At 41.1% G+C, this 22,830-nt stretch overlaps 2 pseudogenes across 1 annotated transcript; one reads left to right on the forward strand and one right to left on the reverse strand.

Moving 5' to 3' along the window:
- Positions 1–203: 203 nt before the first annotated feature.
- Positions 204–3,298, reverse strand: LOC147310766 (uncharacterized; annotated as a pseudogene). The gene is made up of 7 exons (XR_015125460.1): positions 3,259–3,298; positions 2,781–2,899; positions 2,262–2,678; positions 1,952–2,177; positions 707–924; positions 465–618; positions 204–392 (listed from the first exon to the last, which is right to left on the reverse strand). The product of XR_015125460.1 is annotated as an uncharacterized LOC147310766 (transcript).
- A 777-nt stretch (positions 3,299–4,075) lies between these two features.
- Positions 4,076–7,446, forward strand: LOC147310767 (uncharacterized; annotated as a pseudogene).
- The last annotated feature ends 15,384 nt before the right edge of the window (positions 7,447–22,830 follow it).

Here is a 22,830-nt window from a genome sequence, read left to right on the forward strand (position 1 = left end):
AAATTTTGTTACATATTCTAGTTTTTGAAGGCCTTTTTAAATATATCATTTTACTGCTTCTACTTGTATCCTAACTGCAATGTGCTTTTGCTCTGTGCTGCCTCTCTGGAGTAGGTTTTGAATAACAATTAAGAAATCCTGAATAAGGAGTAATTTAATCCCTGCTGAATTGAACTTCAACCCACTCTTATTAAGCAGGAAAAGCAAAATAATAATATTAATAATAACAATTCAAGTAAATGGAGTACAAGTTACAGTGGCTGGTATTGCAGCTGTTTGCACCTTGAGGACATGAAGGAGAGCCTCACTGGCACTTCCCAGCCGCTTTGGTGGTGTAGTTTTTGAAGGAAAAAGAGATGGAAGTGCATTGAAGAGAGTGACAGTAAAATCCACTGAAAAGTATCTCAACAAAGCAATCCGAACATATCTGATGTATGGATTTAATGTATGAAAAGGCCACTTACCTCCACGTACATCCAAGGGGAGAGGAGGTTTCAGGACCTTCTTCCAAATGCCATAGAACTGCACCTTCGAACAAAACTCTGCCCATCGACCCTTCATTTGATCTATGTATTTGCAGTTGGAGCCACCAATGATGCGACGCAGTTCATCCATCGCCTATGACAAAGTTGTGCTCAGTTAGTCAAGAACTAACTAAACCTATCCAGAGAAAGCAATCAATTTAATTGAAGGTAGTTTAACTTACATTTCGTATGTCTTTGAAGCACGGGTATGCTTCAAATATTTTTCAAGGCCTGTCTTCTTCCCTTGTAACATCTGCGTCAATAAAAGCTTGTCTGGCCTCAAACTCCAAGTCCAAAATTTGAGCAACGTCACTTTGGTTGGGTTTTGCATTGGGTTTCCTGTACATGTTGCTCAAGGTTTTGTAATGTCTTGCCTGCATCTTCAGGCTGTCATGGTCTGCTAGAGAAAGCAAAGAGCAATTGTAAGACATGGTGTAACTAGACTTCACAAAATTCAGATTTTTCTAATCAGTCATTTCTAGTAAGGTTGCATGGTTGTTTTTAAGTATAATATTTATGAGAATTAATGTTTAGGTTAAATATGTTTGAGTAATGAACTGACCCTATATGTCCTGATCATTTCCCTTTGTGTCCTTTTCTTATAATGATCATGGATTTATGTTAATTGTTAGTTTGAACAGAATCAAATATTAAAACGAAAGTTTAAGATGCCCGTGAATAAAACTGTGGTGAAAATAAGGTAAAGGTTGTTTACTGTGTATATCGTTCACATCAGTGTGAACAGTGATTATGAGCTGATGGATAAAAATATTTTAGGTAATTTGATCTATGACAGAAACACTGTGATAAGGCATGATAGATGTGACCAGCATGAGGATTTACATGTGTAAATAATCAGCACTGAGTAACACCCATTACAACACAAAGTGTTAAAATACTTACTATGGCTAACTGGCAAACTGGAATGAGGGATCTATCATATGTTGATTTTACACACCAACTCGAGTTAATGCCAAACCACTATGATTTATGGAATAAACACTTAGAACGGGGTTCATTGCTGCAACCATATTTTGGAGAGAGCTGTAAGAGGAACAGTCAGACTGAGAGGTAGATAAGGGTGATGGTGGACTTACCAACAACATCATCTGGAGGTGCAGTTGAAGGACCTATATCAGCCCTGGGTGCAGAGCATGAGGCTGACTTGGATAATAGTGGTAAAGCCAGCGTAGTATTGTTTGACGTAGTTGGTACAGTGGAGGGTAGCGGCAATTGGGATTCTTTCTCTGAGGAAAAAAACAGAAGATGAACAGAATGTAATAACAGTGAATAGCTAGAAAGTTAAGGAAAATACTCAACACTGTATAAATCTTGTGATGCACTCTGAACAGAAAACTGAGGGCAGGTGGTCTCTTTGAAGTTTTAGATGTCCAAAAGTCATTAGTACAGCAGACCAAAGTACACACCTGCATTTGAGTTATCCTCGCTGAGGTCATCATTGCTCTCAAGAAGTATGGTATAGTTACTTGAACCACTTGCTTCACCACTTAGGTCACCTTCAGTCCCGTTGTCTGTGTCATCTGAGCTGAAAAGAGTCTTCCTGGGCCTGCCTCGTTGTGGCATGGAGCCCTGCCTCTTCCTTGGAGACTTCATATTTTGGAGTCGTTTGTACAGTTTGGTGTAGATGGTCAGCTGTGGTAAAAAATATATATATTTGTACATCCTTTTATTATCTCACTCAATTTTAGATATTGTAGTGGGTAGAGAATGACTTACATATGGCATGTGTGTGTCAGCATCACGTAAAATGGGGTAATAGTCAACAATCTTCTGTGACATTGCTCTCATTTCGAGTTTGGAGGGGTGTCTTACGTCTTTCCTCATGGGACTAGCACGGAGGATTGCAACCATGCTGGTGACTGTGTTCCTTACAAGTCTGCAACAGAGCTCCTTTGACATCCTACAGTCCTTTTCCTTTCCACTGTGGAGCAATGCAAAGTACTGACTGCGCACCATGTCCAACTCTGAATTTGTATACACCACATACTCTGGTGGGTCTGGCATTTTCATTTTTTTGTCAGCAGTGTAGGAAATGGGAGTGGAAGTTTGAGGCTGACATTGTGACACATCAAAGCCTAAGGGGTTACTCTCGCTTCGATGGAAAGTGTTGGCATCTTGGTCAGTACTCTTAAACTATAACAGTTGTGGGATATAAACAAAAATACACAATTAGGCAAATTAATGCTAGACAATATGGACCGTAATCATCTTCTTAGTGGTATAATGTGCATTTACCTTTTGGCTGATAAAATCCCAAATCTTCTTTCTACGGAAGAAATTTTCATGGCTCGGAAAAAGATCCCTTAGGTCATCACGGGTAAAGCTTCTCAAAGTTTCCTCATCAATATTCGCAGCTGTAAAAGAGAAAAAAAACAACTTCAAAAGTGATATTTATTTCTCTTTTCCTGGGCGTGCCTTATTACATATTGAGGTCCTTTTTTGTCAATAAATGTATTTTAGCAATAAGTAATATTAACAGGATAAAATGTCAAACTTAAAACATTTTATCAAATATTTGGGAATGCAATAAAACTATTTTTGGGTGTCTTCAAGAATGATGTTCCAAGTCTATTTAGGCAAAGACAGCTCAAGGCTATAATGTGGATAAAGGTCAGAGTAGTGTGCAATCCTAGCTCCAAGTTTCAGAAATGATGCTAACAGATGCTAAGGCTGCTTAGCTAACGTACCAAAATAACTGAAAAATAAGACTTACTCTGCAACACAGACAGTATGGCATCGTCAAACTTATCCATGCCGTGACAGCAGTTCTCTAGTTCGTTCCAAAGCCTCCACTCACAGTACCTGGAAATATCCTACAGCTTACTTAAGATCATTTGGCTAAAGTTAACACATTAGCTAGGTTGCTAACTAGCAGCAGCCCTCACAAAACATGACTTTATCTTAATAACACCGTTGTACCATAGTATTTTTCAAATCAACTTAATCTTACCAACCTTAAATTACTGTTCGCTTTGTTTAGATAAATAATTTTGATCTTCGTAACGGTCCTGATGGTTAACAAAGCAGGGGAAAAGAGTTTGTCCCACGTGAAAGTAACGTCTCGACAGGAACTGAGAATGCGCATGCAGAAAATTATTTATATTTAATTTTTTTTAAGTAAAAAAAAGAAAATAAAAATATAAATTCAGTCTTAAACACTTATTGCCTAAAAATAAATATAACTGATGTAATTTAAACCTGAAAAATTGGATAATTAAGGATAAATATATTTTTAAAATCGCCTACCTTTCCCATGGTCCCACACTCTCATCTGTGGCCTTCAGTGGAGAGCGGTAAAGTAAAGCTGCATTGCTACAGCGCGAAAACAGTTCACCATGGCGCTCTGGAGATGTATAATCTGTTTTATCTTTGTTTCTTTAACTCTGAAGGTGCTCCTTAGCCACATAAATGCAGCTCATGTTCGAAGGCAGGATTTTTGGGTTTACTGTGGAATAGTTGGCTGTGAACAAGATTTCAGAGTTTTTAACTCATTCTTTCGCCACATTAAACGGACGCACCCTCTGTATTTGATGAATGGAAGCCCACCAAGAGGATGGAGGATCCCCCCAACATCTCACTCTTTAGGATCGGAAAATTTAGGTGTTTCAGTCTTTGCCAACTGTAGTACTGCAACAACAACCAGCACCGTGGAAATATCAACTGGTGGATCTTTGCCTGAAGTGCAGGAGCCTCAGGTTGTTGACAGCCCGATCACGGTAAGTGTTAAACTAAATAAAATGTAGTGTGGCTTCTGATGACAAATTTAGCTATGTCTAACTCCTCGTATTTGGTCCTATATTACTTTTAATCCTTTTCTCCATTTTTAATCAAGAGAAATTTAACGAGATCTCGTGATATTATACCGCTAGATATTGTTCTTCAAACTGTTACAAGCAATTTCCACTATGGTTGGATTTTAAATCACAATTTCATCCTGCAGGATGAAATAAAAAATAAATAAACAGAATAGCAGTTCAGTGTAGATAGTACAGGCTATGCTGCAGCCGGAGAAGGCACACACTCTGCCGCTGGCATGTCTCCTGGTGAAGTTTGCATCAAAGACACTCTCAGCGCACTTAAATCGTTCAATGTGGCAGCAATTTGGGTATCTCATAGGAATTATAAGTGGTGAATACGGTTTCAGGTAAGACACAGAGTATTTGGAAGCACCGTAAAAAAATCTGTTGGCCAGAAATACTGCCAAAACATGGATAAGAATGATTTTCTTGAAAATTAAATAAATTAATAAATGCATACAATAAAATATATCCATATACTAATACTAACATAAATTCTAAGTGCAAATCTAAATTATGTGATTTAAAAATACATAAATAATTTAATAAATACAACAAACATGTAAAGAAACTAATATCTAAGTGCAAACAAAAATTCATTATTTAAAAAGATAAAATCTCATTCTCATGAATCCAATCCCTCATCAAAAAGCCTCATCAAAACAATGGACAACCCCTTTTTTATTGTTTCTTTGTTTTTGATTTCTTTTCCATTTCTTTTTTCTTTATTCCAAAGAATGAATATTATATTATCTTATATTATATTGAATATTCACAACTGTAACACTAGTCACTATCATGCACTTTGTTTTTTAATGGACCAATCATTAGGTGTAACTGATTATACCTGTTATGTAAGAATTTCTCTAATTGGCCAGGAGTTTGGAGTAACTTTGTTTTTCTGCTCTAAAGGAAGAAGCTGTTGCTACAACATCCTTTACCAGACACGATATTACCAGATCTGCTGCAGCTTTTGCTATCAGTGTTCAAGAACAGTGCCACTTATCACAGGTATGTTATAGTCTTAATGGATCAATACATTACATAAGGCAATCAATGTCTTACTTATTCATAATGGAATTCAGAATTTTTTTTATATATAAATGCAGAATAAGTTACTTTTGTTTCAAATGTTTTCACAGAGAACGGTCAAACATATCATCTCAGGAGTGCAACAGTATTAGGCTGTTCTTTTGGATACGCTCAAGGAAAGAATGAAGACAGTGTTTGAAGATAATGCCGAGGGAACCACTCAGCTTCAAGATGAGGCTTTGGCTACATTTGATAAATTCATGGATCCTTTCTCCACCATTGCATATGGACAGAGTAGAGCCATAGGGGAAATGTTCTGTCCAGTCAACGCGGAGGAAGTAGTTGTATCCCAGAAGATATGTTGGGTAGAGCAAGGTCTTTCAAGGGTCATGTCCATAAGGAACAAAAGTTTTTACTATGTACCATTAATTGAAAGTCTAAAGCAGTTAATGACTAATGAGAGAATCTTTACCATGTTGAACACTGCACCACAAAGAAGCAGAGAGGGATTCTTCTATGATTTTAGAGACGGGTCCCTCTTTACATCTCACCCCTTGTTTTCTCAGAGGCCAAATGCATTGCAATTAATACTGTACACAGATGAAATTGAAATATGTAACCCCTTAGGGTCCCATGCTTCTGCAAACAAATTGGTCATGTTTTATTATACTTTAGGAAATATTGATCCAAAATTTAGGTCAAAGTTAGCTGCAATACGACTTCTTGCTATTGCTAAAGCAAATGACATTTCTCAGTGGGGTATTGATGTTGTACTGAAAAGAATACTTCAAGATCTATCACTGCTTTACAATGGTGTAAGGATTAAAATGTCAAATGGTGAAATTGAATTGTTTGGTGCTGTTATAGCCATTTGCGGAGACACGCTAGCCCAGCATGAGATTGCTGGCTTTAAAGAAGGGACTGGCTTATAGCAAATGTAGACACTGTGAATGCAACTTTGATGATATGCAAAGTGTTTTTGAGGAGAAGAAGTTTGTTCAAAGAACTCTGGAGAAACATATCAGGCAGTGTTTTGAAATAGATAAAGCAAGCACAGATTTATTGAAAGCGTCCCTCAAGACTACTTATGGAATTAATAGAAGAAGCAGACTAGTTGATGTTCCTGCATTTGACCTGATCAAACAAACTCCACAGGACATAATGCATGTTATTTTTGAAGGTGTTGCATCAATGGAAGTTAAATTTGTATTAAAACACCTAATTCTCTCAGGACAATTGGAATTAGACAAGTTTAATTCAGACATTTAAAATTTTCCTTACTCTCCTCTTGAAATACGGGACAAACCATGTCATATTAGCTTTTGCACTTTAGCGGCTAACGACAACAAATTGAAACAGTCTTGTGGACAGATGCTAATTCTTTTAAAAATTTTACTTTTTTTTGGTATGGTGTGGAGAGTGAGGATGTTGTATTTATTAGAAAGTTAATTATGATAGTTCAAATAGTTCTTACTCCCATTATTTCTTTACAAACTGTATTGCAACTGAGAAGTATGATTGAAGAACACCTGTATCAGTTCAAGCAACTTTTTCCCGAAGCCAATATAATACCTAAGCAACATTATATGTTGCATCTTCCCAGTCAAATCTTATCCCTTGGACCTTTAATAAGGAGTATGTGCATGCGCTTTGAGGCAAAGCACTCCTATTTTAAACAGTGGGCTTCTAAGTTAAATTTTAAAAATGTTTGTAAATCCCTTGCAAACCACAATCAATTTCTTGAGTGTTGTCAAAATGAAATAGGCACTGAACATCCTATTTTTGCGAAAGAAAAGGAATCCGGGCCAGTATCAGCTGTTAAAAATAATGAATATGTTAGGAAAAAATTTAAAGAATATTTTGGAATAGATGTCATGCAGTCTGTTGTCTCAGTGAAATGGTATGTTCTAAATGGCAATAAATACATTGCTGGGAAGTCCATGATTATTGCAGATGTGGATGGCACTTTCCCGGTGTTTGGACTGATAAAGGATATCTTTTTGATTGACTCATCTTTTATTGCTTTTGAGTACCAACGCTATGAAACTTTGAATCTAAATGAAAACTTATAGGCATATGAAGTAACTGTGCCCATTGTTGCTCAAGCTACAGAATTAGCCCATGAGCTCATTGATTATACTTCATACTTTTCTATTAGTTTTAGGGACAGTGTGTTTGACCTTATATATAATGCACTGTGGAGTTTGTAAATAAACTTTTGAAATCTTTTTGCCAAAAGCCTCAGTCTGTGCCTGAGTCTGTTTCATCCACCTTGACAAAGAGGGAATTTTTCCTTCCCACTATCTCCAAAGCGCTTCCTCATAGGGGGCTATACGATTGTTGGGATTTCCTCTGTTATATTATTTTAGGGCCTACCTTACAATATAAAGAGCCTTGACGCAACTTTCAGAGAGACAAACACGACATTGATGAGATCTATTCCCCGCTGCTGTCTAATCCATTAATGTAAATTTAAATGTTGTTATGAATTTATCAGGCATTAGAGAGTTTTCAGGAAATATTGATAAATGTTAGGTTTGTGTCCCAAATGCTCCTGGAACTGGGAAAAAAATGCAACTTCCAGTTGAACTTTTGCTGTTTCCTATCTCTTTGAAGCTAAAAGGGGTCCCCAAATATAACATTGGATATCTCATTGGATATCACTGGAAAGGCCAGAATTTCCTCTATCACGCACATCAGGATTAAGTAGGGTAGCTCAAATAAGTCAAAAGATAGACTAAAAGCAAATGTCCATTACGTAAGCCATAAACGAATAGCCTTGGCCTCAGGAGGATATGTTGGAAGAAGATTTAGAGTGGGACTGATGTGGTTGGTGGGTTACAGCAAGGCCGTGATGATCCACTTGATAAAGTAAATCCATTGGGCATCTTTCTTGGCCTTCAGACATCAATTCTGATGCCTTTGAACCAAATGGGACAGGCAAAAAAGACAACAAAACAAGACAAACAAACAAATAAAAAACAGTGTTGATTTACTAACAAATCTGTTTAGTAATCCTTGTCTTTCTATTTTAGACAGTGTTTCTCCAGTCAAGACCAGACTAGCTCCTGTGTCAGTGCCTTGATAAATGACAGCATTCCCTGTTTAAAGTGCTGCTGTCATAAAGTTGAGCGTTTATAGAAGAAAACTCATTTACATGTCCATCTCCTTCATTTAAAGGACTTTTTTGTTTCTTTTAACACTTCAGTTCGAGATGCAAAGACTGCCTATCATTTTAGTTTCAAAGAGCAGAGGTATTATTTGACAACATTAGTGATATATTCTTTTTTTTGTATAAACTTATGAGGACAGTTTTCTTGACAATGCATAGGGCGGTGGGCTGTATGTGGACTGTACTCATCTCTGCTATGATATTACCTAAAAATTATACTTACTTTTACTTGTATCACAGTTCTGGGTCATTTTGACCCAGCATTTTGACTTTCTTGTCTTTTGGTTCTTTGACTCTTGTTTATTTATTAGGTTCTCTGTGTATTTTAAATTTCTTAGCCCAGTATGATTACACGTCTGACTTTATTCTGTATTTCTAGTCTTGTTTTGCCTCTGTGATTCCTCCCTTGTTAGGTCAGCCTTGTCTTCAGGTGCATCTGTCTGTTCCCCTAGTCAGCCTGCGTCTCTGTGTTCTTCCTGTTTTACATTGATAGTCTCCTGTCGGTGTGCATCATGTTCTGCTTTGCTCTCCCCATCTTGTCAGTTTAATTAATGCCACCTGATGTTTCCTCTTTGCATGTTTCCCTCTTGTATTTAGTGTCTGCGTCTTCCTATGCTCGTTGTCACGATCGCCCACATTCAGGACGGTGTATTTCCCAGTGTGCTTCTCTAAGTTACAGAATCCTAGTTTAGTTTATTTCCGTTTGTATCACCTCTATGCCAGCAAATAAAGTTATGTATTTTGAGTTAACTTTTCCTGAAGTCTGCATTTGGGTCCTTCATCCTCCCCACCACACCACAACATGAAACTTGGAACTCATATTATTATTATTATTATTATTTTATTTTTGTTTCACACATGGTACAGCAGTAATGCATTCCCATAAACAACCTTCCTTTCAATTAAAGTGTGACGGAGTTACATCGCCCCAGCCGCAGATAGCTGATCGGGGCGCATATACGCACCGCCACCATTAGTTCTAACAGACACCAATAAATAAAAAGGGGTGAGGGGGGGGGGGATTTGGGGCAGCATAGAGGGTGGCCAACTTATTTCCCCTTACCTTGTTAATAAAGTCGGTCGAGGAGACGCGCTGTGATCTCCAATGATGCGGGATGATGCAAGCCGATGGTATGGTGTTCCGGGGTTTAAATAATGGGTTCACGTGGGCTTGGACGGTCACGTGAACTGCATCCTTTGTTTGGATTGTTTTAATGTTTTGTGAAACATTGTAGGCTGATTGGAAGTGGCCTAAGAGTCTGTATATACATATGTGTGTTGTGAGACTACAGCGGGAAAGAAGCTGAGGGGGGACAGTGAGGATTAAAGTAATAATAAAGAAATGATTGTTACGTCTAGGGGGAGGGGCTACGGGATATAAGAGACAGGTCATACGGGGTGGGAGAGAGAGTCCAGTGAGCTGTTACAAGGAGGGTAACATGCAGGCTGGGTCGGGTATACAGACGTTTTGTTGACACTGACCTAAGTCAATTCTATTTGCTGTAAATAATTTTCTGTGCACTGGGGAGGCCGGCTAAATAAATTATCCACACTAAAAGACCTTACCGACTACGCCTGTGTTTGTTGTCCGGGAGAGGGTTAAAAGAGGACCCCGCGACATAAAGTAACACTGTTTCCATGCATCTAAACTGGATTGAATATACATATAATTGTTTCACCTCTTCAGCTCTGGTTTCACCCCCCCTGAAAATTTGTCTCAATTACCAGCCACCACTACTTCCCACACAGGATATCGAGATGGCAGCCCCATCTGTGAAGGAACACTTATGCCACAGTCGGGGGATTTAGTGACAAGCCAGAGCAACTCTGCTCCGTGTCTCGTGTCAGTGCTTTCCTTGTCTCGTTAGGCCTGATTTGTCCCAGCTGTGTTTCTCTCCTGTCTCCCAATCCTTTATTGCTCCCTCTGTGTATTTAAGCACTGTGAGGTCTCACCTTACCATGCTGTGTGTTCTGCCTGTCAGCCTTTTTTGCTTAGTTTATTTTTCTAGGTTAGTTAGTTTTCTGTTCTTTTGCTTTCCAGCAATAAAGTCTGTTTTGGAATTCACTTTTGCCTGCTGGAGAGTGCACTTTGGGTCCACCATTGCTCCCGGCATGCAGCCTTCACATGACAGTCTCTCAGCTGGCCTGGGAATGCCTTGGTGTTTCCCTGGGCAAGCTGGAGGGGGTGACTGGGAAGAGGGGGGTCTTGGTTTCGCGACTTATGCTGCTCACGTGAAAATGTCACGATCATTGTTGTGGGAGTTACAGATTTTTTATCAAATCTCCTCAGAGCAACAGAAAGTCTGAAAACTCTCCATAGAAACTCAATGAAGAGTTTGTTCAAAATCACCACTGGATTTCTATAATGAGACACATTTTCAAATCGTCATATCTCCTTAACGAGGCGAAGTTAAGACATGAGGCTTAGACGCTCACAATTCAAGAATATTTTTCTCACCTATTACCGTTTGGCTATGAATTACGTTTGTTTGAGGGTAGGAAATTCGTCCTTCTCTCAAATTTCTTCATATTTCAAACTCTTGAAATGTGTCACTTTGTTCTCTCGTCATATCTTTTTGATGGATTTCCACAGAGACCTGAAAACTTCAATGACTGTTCACCAAAGCCTGCTGTATCTTACAGTGAAAGAATGATATTGATGCTCTATATAGATTTGGAGTTAGAAAACGTTGTTTGAGGGCAAGTCAAGGCAGTTTTGCTTCGCCTCTACTCAGTTATGGTACATTATACCTTTAATAATTCATATTTTTTTTATAAATGGTCAATATTAGACAATTATCCCACCTCTTCTGAACAAAACAGTCTAAGAATGACGGTTCTAGCCGCTATGGTTAGGAAATTATGGCCATTTGTTTAAGGGGAATCCTGAATGTCATAAATACACTGCAGAAAACCAGTACCTCTCTCTGTGTATGTGTCTGTGTAAGGGCTGGCTGAAGCAGGTGCAGCTGATTTGGCGCAAAGCCTCTTTGACTAGTGGATTAAAATTGAGCAGGTCCAGGCTGTTTGACTGACATAGCTACACACAGACCACACTCTTAACAGCCCCTGATCACTTCACACTCTGTGTACGTGTGTGTATCAGTATTACTTATGTTATAATATTTCTGTGAAATCATAGTGTGTGTGTGCCAAAACATAGTATTTGAGCCAAATCCTAGTATTTGTGCCAAAGCATAGTATTTCTGCAATGTTTAGGTATTTTTGGCTAAATATAGTATCTCTGTTATCTTGTAGCATTTCTTCTAAATTCTTGTATTTCTGAGAAGTTGTCATGTTTCTGCTAAGTTACAATATTTCTGCTAAGTTCTGCTATGTTATTGCTATGTTATTGTATTTCTGCCAAGTATTAGGCCTGGTTTCGAATCCTTCTCATGAAAACAATTCTTTTCAGCATACAGTTCAATTTTTAAGATTGTGCGAACCATTCAGGAGTTACGGTAATTGAAAGGGTGTATGCTTGGTGGAAAACTCCATATCCCACAATTCATAGCACACCTCTGCTGACTCAAACTATCGCGGCCACCACTTTGTTTTCCTATTGCTCTTATTATTGTTTCTAGGTCACAAAATAAACTTTTAAGATATTTTCAGGCAAGGATGTAGCTGTGTAAACTTCAAATATCTGCTCGTTTTATCAAGACATCCCATATTAGCAAAAGTGCTCTGACATTTTCGCAGACGTCTGCTACCAATCAGCTCAACAACCACCCGACTCATTAGAGCCAGCGAGAACACCTCACTCTTGGCATGTCATTTTCAACCCCCACAGTCTTTCACTACGACTCTGGGTTATAAAGTGCTGACTAAAGGAGCCTGCCTTTCATACCTCCACTTTGACTTAATCCAGGGGTTAGGGTACCACCCCCCCACCACCGGTTCTCTTGGAAATTGATTTTCCACGTGTTTATATATTGATGATTGTATGCTTTTTATTTACAGTGGTCCCCCATTTATCGCAGCAGTTACAATCCAAAAATAACCTGGGATAGGTGAAATCGGCAAAGTAGCCAACTTCATATTTTACAATTATTATAGGTGTTTTAAGGCTGTAAACCCCCTCACTACATGTTTCTACACTTCTTTCAGAAAGACATGGACAATTTAACACTTTTCTCTTATTTAAATACTCTCAATGTTCAAACATTCATAGAAAAATAATTCCAGTATTATACAGGGTGGGCCATTTATATGGATACACCGTAATAACATTTGAATAGTTGGTGATATTAAAGTCCTGTTTGTGGCACATTAGTATATGTGAGGGGGCAAACTCCTCAAGATGGGTGGTGACCATGGTGGCCAATCAGAAGTTGGCCATCTTGGATACAACTTTTGTTTTTTCAATAGGAAGAGGGCCACATGACACATTTACAAGTTTCTCTTTGTTCACAGCCATTGACATGTCGAAGAGGTTAACACGTGAGGAGCGGATTGAAATCGTGTTGATATCTGGTGAACACAGTAACTGGGAGATTGCAGCAGATTTCAATGCAAGACACCCTACGAGACCACCCATCTCCCATGCTACAGTAAGCAAACTGCTTGCTAAGTTTCGTGAAACTGGTTCAGTCTTAGATTTGCCAAAATGTGGACTCAAGAAAACTGTCACTAATGAAGAAACATCAGTGGCTGTCCTAGCTTCATTCAGCAAGATCACACAGTGTAGCACTCGCCGCATGTCACTGGAGAGTGGCATTAGTCGAACATCCCTTCGGCGGATATTAGCTACTCACAAATGGCACCCTTAGAAACTCCAGCTGCTGTAGCATCTCAACGAGGATGACCGAGATTGGCGCACAGAATTTGCAGAATGGGCAAAACAAAAATTGGAACAGGACCCTCAGCTCACGCAGAAGACTTTGTTCAGTGATGAGGCAAACTTTTATGTGAATTGTGAAGTTAACAAACAAAACCACCGCTATTGGTCTGACACTAACCCACATTGGATGGATCCCTCCAAGACTGTTGGACCAACAAAAGTGATGGTTTGGTGTGATATATGGGGTGCAACGATAGTGGGTCCATTCTTCATCAATGGAAACACCTCAAGACCACTGGATATTTGAAATTGCTACATGACGAAAGTGACGGGAAAAGGTAAGCGACCCATGTTGTAGTTGGCCGGCTCTACGTGGATGGACAGCTCTACCGCGACCCCGGCACCACTCAGTGGTTATGTTCACTGCACTCCAGATAAGAACCCGCTACACTCTTTTCATATTCATTCACACTCTCTCATTTAACATGTGTTTAACCTAGTAATATCAGTATCATGTCATAGCCGATATAACACCTCAGTAGGTAGAGTGGTGGCCCCATGATCGGAAGGTCGGGGGTTCGACTCCACTGAACGGCTACCCTGAGGTACCCCTGAGCAAGGTACCGTCCCTACACACTGCTCCCCGGGCGCTGCATTGGTGGCTGCCCACTGCTTCACTGGGTGAATGGGTTAAATGCAGAGGAACTATTTCCCCATGGGGACTAACACGCACACTTTACTTTACTTTACTTTTACACCGTCAACCTCCGTCATTGCTTTAATTGGAATGTTTCCGTTTCTTTTCTTTTTTGTTGTTGTCGCTCACCGTTCTTGTGGTTTTTTCTTTCTCTTTTCTTTCACTGCTGTAATCACCTACTTCCCCACTCACCTACAAACAACACCCTCTATTTCTGCGTATCAATCACAATCCACAATCACGCAAACACATGCGCTCAACGGCAGCACATTTACAACAGCCTCACAGCGCACAGAGACTTAGAGGACACACACGCAAGCCACGATTGTTCATATTAGTGAATATACACACACATAGTCAGACTTATGGAGCCTCTCACCACACATTTTTTTTCTCTTTCTATTTACAAACAAGTGATGTTTCCACATTCTCTCCACCCGTCTTGTTTGGTGACGGCTGTGTGCGGACAGGGATAGGACCCAAGATGCAGACTCCAGAGAGAAACTTAAACCAAAACAGCTTTAATGCTGACCTCAAACATAACATAACTGGAAAAAGGTCAAAAATAAACTAACACCGGCGGATTGACAAAACACACAGCAAAATAAATGGTAGATCGCGACACGGACACAGAGAAACACAGGGCTTAAATACACAGAGGGAGCAATCAGGGAATGAGTAACAGGAGGGAAACACAGCTGGGACAAATCAGAACTGACGAGACCAAAGAAGCGTAAACTGAACACACTGAGATAAGACAGAGACCTTCAAAGTAAAAAAGGAAGCACATAACACAGACTGAACAAAGACACACACTCACATGCAGGCACTACAGAGGGAACAGAGACGTGGGACCAGGGCAGACACAGACACTGACTGGATGTGGGGATACAGCAGACAGGGAAGACAGCAACTATGGAACACAGACAGAAAACCAGAACACTAAAACTCTAACCAACCCAACCCAGAGAACCTAAACTAAGAATGATCCTAAAACCCATAAAGCAAAGCTAGAATATAATGAAATAACAAAATCAAAGAACCAAAAACACAAAACAGTGGGTCAACGACCCAGGGACCCTAACACGTCTAAACGAAACACCCAGAGTATATCATTAGACGTACACACACAATAATAGGCACACTAAGGTTTGTCACATGGAATGTAAATGGAGCTGGCACCAGAGGAAAAAGGTTAAAGATATTTAACCAGCTTTAAAAACTACAGGCAGATGTTGTTTTATTACAAGAAACTCACAGGCCTGTCACAGGTTTAAACGAACTTAAAACACTCGAATTTCCTAATGTGTTTGCAGCCTGTTATAATTCTAGACAAAGGGGAGTAGCAATTTTAATACATAAAAATGTTAATTTTACAGTATTCAATTTCAATTCAATTTTATTTATATAGCGCCAAATCACAACAAAAGTCGCCTCAAGGCGCTTCATAGATACAGAGAAAAACCCAACAATCATATGACCCCCTATGAGCAAGCACTTTGGCGACAGTGGGAAGGAAAAACTCCCTTTTAACAGGAAGAAACCTCCGGCAGAACCAGGCTCAGGGAGGGGCGGCCATCTGCTGCGACCGGTTGGGGTGAGAGAAGGAAGACAGGATAAAGACATGCTGTGGAAGAGAGACAGAGGTTACTCGATACAGTTATAGATCCAGAGGGTAGATTCCTTATTATTAATACAGGTGCTGCGTGTTGCATGACCAGTCCAGTGTGTTGTCCACCCACAGCCCGAGGTACTTGTACTTGTACGTGTTGACCACCTCCACCTCCTCTATCTCTATCTAAACTTGCAGCAGACCTGGTCTGGACCTCCAGAAGAACACAACAGGTTCCAGAAGAACACATCAGGTCTTTGAGGTGGTGAGTGTCAGGTGGTTTGTGTGACTCCATGTAACGAAGTTGCTCACCAGACTCAAACTTATGAATATGACATGACTCAGAGTTATAGCAAGTCATATGTGTACAGGGTGAAGAAAAGAGGGGACAGCACAGTTCCCTGCGGTGCTGCTGAGCACAGTGTCAGACATGATGTCCTTCAGCCTGACTGTCAAATCAAATCAAATCAAATCAAATCACTTTTATTGTCACATCACATGTGCAGGCACACTGGCACAGCACATGCGAGTGAAATTCTTGTGTGCGAGCCCCACAAGCAACAGAGATGTGCAAACACAACAACACAAACGAGCAAAATACAAGAATGGCCAACCTGAAACTAATAAATATATGTACAATATATAATAGTGTATGCATTTCTGGATGTGTATACTAAATATTTTCCTACGTGTGTGTGTGTGTGTGTGTGTGTGTGTGTGTGTGTGTGTATACACATTTTTACAAATTAAATAGTAAAAAAAAAAAAATAATAATAATAATACTAATAAAATATATAAAATGTACAGAGTTGAATATGTGCAAAACAAGTGGCATTTATATACAGTGTGGAGTGCATAATGTTGAAGTTCCAGTAGTGAAGCTGAGGTGTCTATGACGTGTTCAGCAGTCTGATGGCCTGATGGAAAAAGCTGTCTCTCAGTCTGCTGGTACGGGACCGGATGCTGCAGAACCTCCTTCCTGATGGAAGCAGTCTGAACAGTTTATGGCTGGGGTGACTGGAGTCCTTGATGATCCTCCCCGCTTTCCTCAGGCAGCGCTTCCTGTAGATGTCTTGGAGGGAGGGAAGCTCACCTCCAATTATCCGTTCAGTGAGGTAGTTGGAGATCCAAGCGACCAGGTCTGTAGTCTTGCTGTAACTGTGTGTATTTTCTCACAGGCAGCCTTTGCGTCAGCCCTATGAGGGATGTAAATACACACACAAATCACATGACTGAACTCTCGAGAAACATAATATGACCGCAAACTAATAACTAACAGCTCCAGGTCTGGATGGCATGCAAATATGTTAACGGAGACGTGACCGGGGTTTATGTAGACAATGAGTCTCCCACCTCTGCTTTCTCCACTAGCCCTTGTGTCCCTATCAGCTCTCATGGATGTGAAACCGCATAGGTCTACATTAGCCTCCGGCATTACCATTGTTAGCCACTCTCCATGAAGATAAGCAATCTGTACTCCCTGTAGATTGTTCAGAGCAGACAGTTCATCAATCTTGTTCTGTAGCGAGCTGTTCTGTAGCCCATTATCACTGTCGGAATTGATGGTTTGAATCGCCTCTGGTGATCCACTTTCCTCCCTCCAGCCTTGCAGCTCCTCTTTAGATTGGCCGAGATGTTGTGTCGGTGCCGGTCTGTGTGTTTGTGTTTAGAGCCAGAATCTCTGCTCTTGAATAGATGATGGAGCTGGTTCCAGAAATTTTAAAAAGTGCGTTATCCATCTCGTATGCTGTATCTAAGAGGTAAAGTATACAAAAAAGTAGGTAGAAAGTAAACTAGAGGAAGGTGAAAAAGACTACTGTAAAAACGACGAAAAATTAAGAAAAAACTACAGTGTTGCATAGCTACTTGAAAGGCTGCTGTCTCTCCATCACCATCTTTGTCACCATATGTACACCAGATACACCAGAGAGATAGAAGGCAGGAGAATAAACCAGCTGTTCTCCACGGAACCAGCCAACCTGTACTCTCAGTGGCAGGGGAACAATATGAGAACAGCACCACCAAGCCTGGAGATGGAGTAATACTAGAAGAGCATATGGCAGAAGGATGCAACCCATAACTCCAATGCTCAGTGCCTAGTGGATATGAGGGCAGACCACAGCAACCTCGCTGAACAGGGTCCAGTAACCATCACAGTGGCAGACATCAAAGAAATACATGAGTGGGGCACAGAAAGGGATTGGCAAGAATAGTGCAAAACACCAGCTACTGGTAGACCGAGCAGTTGCCCGAGACTGCAAGACCAGGCTGACCAACCTGTGCACTGCCTGGATTGATTACAAGAAGGCCTGTGACTAAATGCCCCACAGCTGGATACTGGAATGCTTAGAACTGTACAAGATCAACAGGACCCCAAGAGACTTTATCAGGAATTCAATGGGGATGTGGCGGACAACACTAGAAGCAAACTTCAAGCCCATAGCACAAGCCGCCATCAAGTGTGGGATCTACCAAAGAGAAGCTCTGTCCCCACTGTTGTTCTGCATGGGCCTGAACCCCCTCAGTGAGATCACTGACAAGACTGGCTATGGATACCAACTACTGAATGGAGCAGTTGTCAGCCACCTACTGTAAATGGATGATATCAAGCTGTATGCCAGGATTGTACGTGTCATTGATTCCCTGATCCACACCAACAGGATATACAGCAATGACATTGTTATCATCCCACTATATTTCTCCAGTCTGAGCCACATTCCAAAGAGAGGGAAGGTAGTCAGAACTGAGGGGACTGAACTACCTAGAAGAACTACCAACATTGCAGACATTGAGGAGAGCTACAAGTACTGGGGGTTGCCAAAGGCACATGGGAACCATGAAAGGGGGCCCTAGGAAAGCTGCAACCACCAAGTACCTGCAGAGGGTCGGGCAAGTCCTGAGGAGTCAGCTGAATGGTAAGAACAAGATCTGGGCTAACAAAACCAATGCCCTGCCCATGATCAGATACCCTGCTTGGATAATAAGCTGGCCAAAGGAGGAGACAGAAGCCACTGACTTCGAGACAAGAAAGCTCTTGACCACCAATGAAGGGTTTCACCCAAAGTCCAGCACCCTGAGGATGTACGCTAAATTGAAGGGAGGAGGCCAGGGACTGGTGAGTGTCAGCACCACGGTCCAGGTTGAGACAAGGAACATCCACAATACATCAAGAAGATGGCCCCAACTGACCGTGTGCTCAGTGAATACCTTAGGCAGCAGAAACCCAAGAAAGAGGACAAAGATGAAGAAACATCATGGAAGGACAGGCCCCTGCACGGTACGTACCACTGGCAGGTAGAGGAGGTGGCTGGTATCCGGAAATCCTACCAGTGGCTGGACAAAGCTGGACTGAAAGACAGCACAGAGGTACTAGTCATGGCAGCACAGGAACAAGCTCTGAGTACAAGATCCATAGAGGCTGGGGTCTAACACACCAGGCAAGACCCCAGGTCCAGGCTGTGTAAAGATGCCCCTGAGACAATCCAGCACATAACAGCAGGGTGTAAGATTCTAGCAGGCAAGGCATACATGGAACAACATAACCAAGTGGCCGGCATAGTATACAGAAACATCTGTACCGAATATGGCCTGGAAGTCCCGAGGTCAAAATGGGTGATGCCAATAGGGTGGTTAGAATGACCGAGCTAAGATCCTGTGGGATTTCCAGATATAGACGGACAAAATTGTGGTGGCTAACCAACTGGACAAAGTGGTGGTAGACAAACAGAAGACGACGGCCGTAGTGATTGATGTAATCGTTCCGAATGACAGCAACATCAGGAAGAAGGAACACGAGAAGCTGGAGAAATACCAAGGGCTCAAAGAAGAGCTTGAAAAGAAGTGGAGGGTGAAAGTAACAGTGGTCCCAGTGGTAATTGGACCACTAGGAGCGGTGATTCCCAAACCGTAGGTCCAGCAGATCCCAGGAACACCATTGGAGATATCTCACCTATTGTAAGAAGAGAGCAGTCCTAGGAACAGCTACTATACTGCAAAGGACCCTCAAGCTCCCAGGCCTCTGGTAGAGGCTCTTTTTTTTTTCTTTTTTTTTTGCCTATCCCGTTCAGTTCTTTAGCCATCAGAATTGTTGTCTTAAGGCCAACAAAAATACCCACTGTTACGAGTTCAAAAATTGGGGATGGAGACAAGAGAAAAAACCACAATAACAACACTGGTCCGGCCGGGTTAAGTCAAACGATGATTTTAATGATCACACACGTGGGAGATGGACACTGTATGCAGACAGCCTCAGATCTCAAAATGGTGGAGCATTGCTCAAACTCTTATAGCCTCTGGTGCCTCCACCTTATCATAAAAAGCCTAAACATTCACATGCTTTCTCTCACACAGCGCCTAAGCTACGACCTTGGCTCCCTGTTTATCTGCTCCTGCTGAGATGGGGCAGAAAACTCCAGCATGTTCTGTTCTCTTCTAATCAGACAAATAAGGCGATGACTTTCTGCAAACAGTATTTCTTATAACATCATAAAACAATATCATTCATCCACAATAAATCAGCAGTCTAATTTAATGCAAATCAGTTTAACTAATGCAATAGTTATCAGCTTCTTCTAATTCAGGAGAATAATGCAAACTAAAACTACATAATAATTCACAATCTTTAGTTAGGGGTATAACATGGCATAAAATAATATTATAATCTAACAATTCCCCCTGATGAGCTCATTAGAATAATGAGCTCACCAACACCCTATAATCCAGTGTGGCCGGGTTCATCTCTTCTCACTCCTGAGGTCCTTTGTCCCCCTGATGGGCGAACCATATGTAAGATGACCTCTGTGTTTGCGCAGTTCAGATGCAAGAAAAACTACTATTCCAACAATAGCAGGTACAAATGACACTCCCCAGTTCTCCCACAGCTTTATTTTGGTGCTACCTTATACCCTTCCGACGTACTCAGACTAGAACCTCTGTCCAAGGAGCTTTTAGCCTTTATTTTATTGCTGCAGCTACCAGTGTCGTCCAGTTGGGTGATCCTCTGCTCTTCTTTCTTCAACCTCAGGGGTTAGACAACCCTTCAGTCGTGGCACAGATCAGGGGATTATTCTGCCCCGATTTCAAACAATGATCTGTGTATCCTCCGGTCCTGTGTATCCTGTATATCCTCCAGAAAAAGGAACAGGAACGCGTCCCCCTTTTGCCCAAGAGCCTCTTGAACCTCGTTGGTCTGGTGTTCCCGGATTTCCGCCAACCCCTTCATGGTTATTGCTGTGTTTATGGGATCCATCCTTTTGAGGTGACTACCCGGAGCCCAAACGCCATGACCCTTGGACCCAGTTGGTGTCTCGGCAGTCACTGTGTCTGTCTCTGCTGCGGAGGATCCTCGCATCTCTAACCAATAAAACACTCATATAATGACAAATACTGGGGCCCATTGCAAACATGCCCAAGCATAAAACCATCAAATCACCAAGTAGAACACCGCTTTCCTTTCCTTAGTCACATGACGGTTTGCCAGAATCTCTTCGAGGCACTCCGAAAGTCTTTCTCCATGGCCTCTCCGAACTCCTTCAGCCACTGCTCGCACCACGTTCCGCTTGGCCTGTCGGTACCTATCAGCTGCCTCCGGAGTCCCACAAGCAAACCAAGCATGATCGGACTTCTTCTTCAGCTTGGTGGCTACCACCGTGACAGGCACCAACTACCTTCCAGCCGCATCTCAGTGCAGCGGCTTTGGCATTGGAGATGGTGAACATGTTCCATTCGGATTCATTGTCCCCAGTCTCCCTCGGAATGCTGTTGAAGCTTTGCTGGAAGTGTGAGTTGAAGAATAATAAATATTTATATCTGTTTTCATTAAATGCGAAATAAGGAGAAGTAATGCTTTATAAATGATGAATTAAACATTCTTACTAACACTACTAATGACTTATGAAATCACACGAGCTTAATAGTGCGTCACTCTTATAAAGTGTTACCAATTATTCAAGATCACAAATGCCTGAAGAAAATGAAAGCCCATATCACTCACAGTCAGTTGTATGATTCACATTTTTTTTCCTGTCAAGCCACTTGGTTCCCTGTGCCAGGTTTCTTATTTACGTCATACTTTGTTTCTTGGAAACTAAAGAACATGTCAGACAAGAAGGAGGATGTTCTTTGACACCCAAAAGCTTCTGTAATAGCCGGTAAACTTGTAGAATGTGTGATGTATTCACATGGTACAGAAAGATTTTCAGCTATTTTTAATGACAACAGGTTAATGATGTGATATTTTCAGACTGCACCTGAGTGGAGCCAACTTTCAGGTCATGGTCAGTTCACTTCCAATGGTGGTGGAATGTGTGTGAAAAGCCACAGCTGAGTTTTAAGAATTCAGCACTTTAAACTATTTGTATTTACATGTTTTTACGAGTATCTACACTAACATCTGATTATGTCTCATTGCTTACTGGTTGTGTGTATTCATATTTTTTCATTCTGTGACCATCTGTATTGACTGACATTAAAAAAGTCCTAACCCCAAATGCGGAAATATGTGTTTTCTAGAAAACTGCGGTAACTCCAGAACTAAAAGAGTTAATAGGGAACTAGACAAGTCCAAAAGAGAAGAACCATAGCACTAGACAGTCAAAACCTGGTGAGTGGCAATGGCCAATTTTGGAGACTGACCAGTTGGCCAGTGACAGGGATGAAGCAGCTCAAAGGTCTGACCGGGAGAACAGCAGTGGAAACAGGGAGTTCAGAAGGCTGATGAAAGAAAACCCTCAGGGGGTTATGGTCAATGAGGCAGGGCAGGAAACGTGCTCCAAAGACAAACCCTTTAAGTGGGCTGAGCAAAAAGGTGAGGTGAGGTTTAGGGTCCATAGCTTCAGGAAGCATTGAAACTAGCTATAATTTTAATGTCGTGTTTAAATTAAATTTAGAATATATCTGTAAAACGGGAATGATTGCTAGAACCCATTTCTTTCTTATGCAACCAGGTTCACACAACTCTAAAAACTGAATAAAAAGGTGCACAGCAGTATTATAGCCTTGCCCTGAACTACCCTAAATTGGGACACAACTAGAGTCAGGTTATAGGGAGCAGCTGCGGCCTACTCCTGATCCCTGGCAATTCACATTCATTCCTTTTGTAGGTGGCGAAGATCACAGGCTCTCTTTAAGTATTGCAGCTCAGTTTAATTTCCCCTGGCATTTGTTTTCACTGTGTAACTGTTAAAGGGTGGTA

The sequence above is a fragment of the Aulonocara sp. 'chitande type north' Nkhata Bay genome, linkage group LG16 (assembly GCF_057382095.1).
Source record: "Aulonocara sp. 'chitande type north' Nkhata Bay isolate Kocher_YH1m ecotype deep benthic linkage group LG16, A_spYH_male_GT1.1, whole genome shotgun sequence".
Classification (NCBI taxonomy): Eukaryota; Metazoa; Chordata; class Actinopteri; order Cichliformes; family Cichlidae; genus Aulonocara; species Aulonocara sp. 'chitande type north' Nkhata Bay.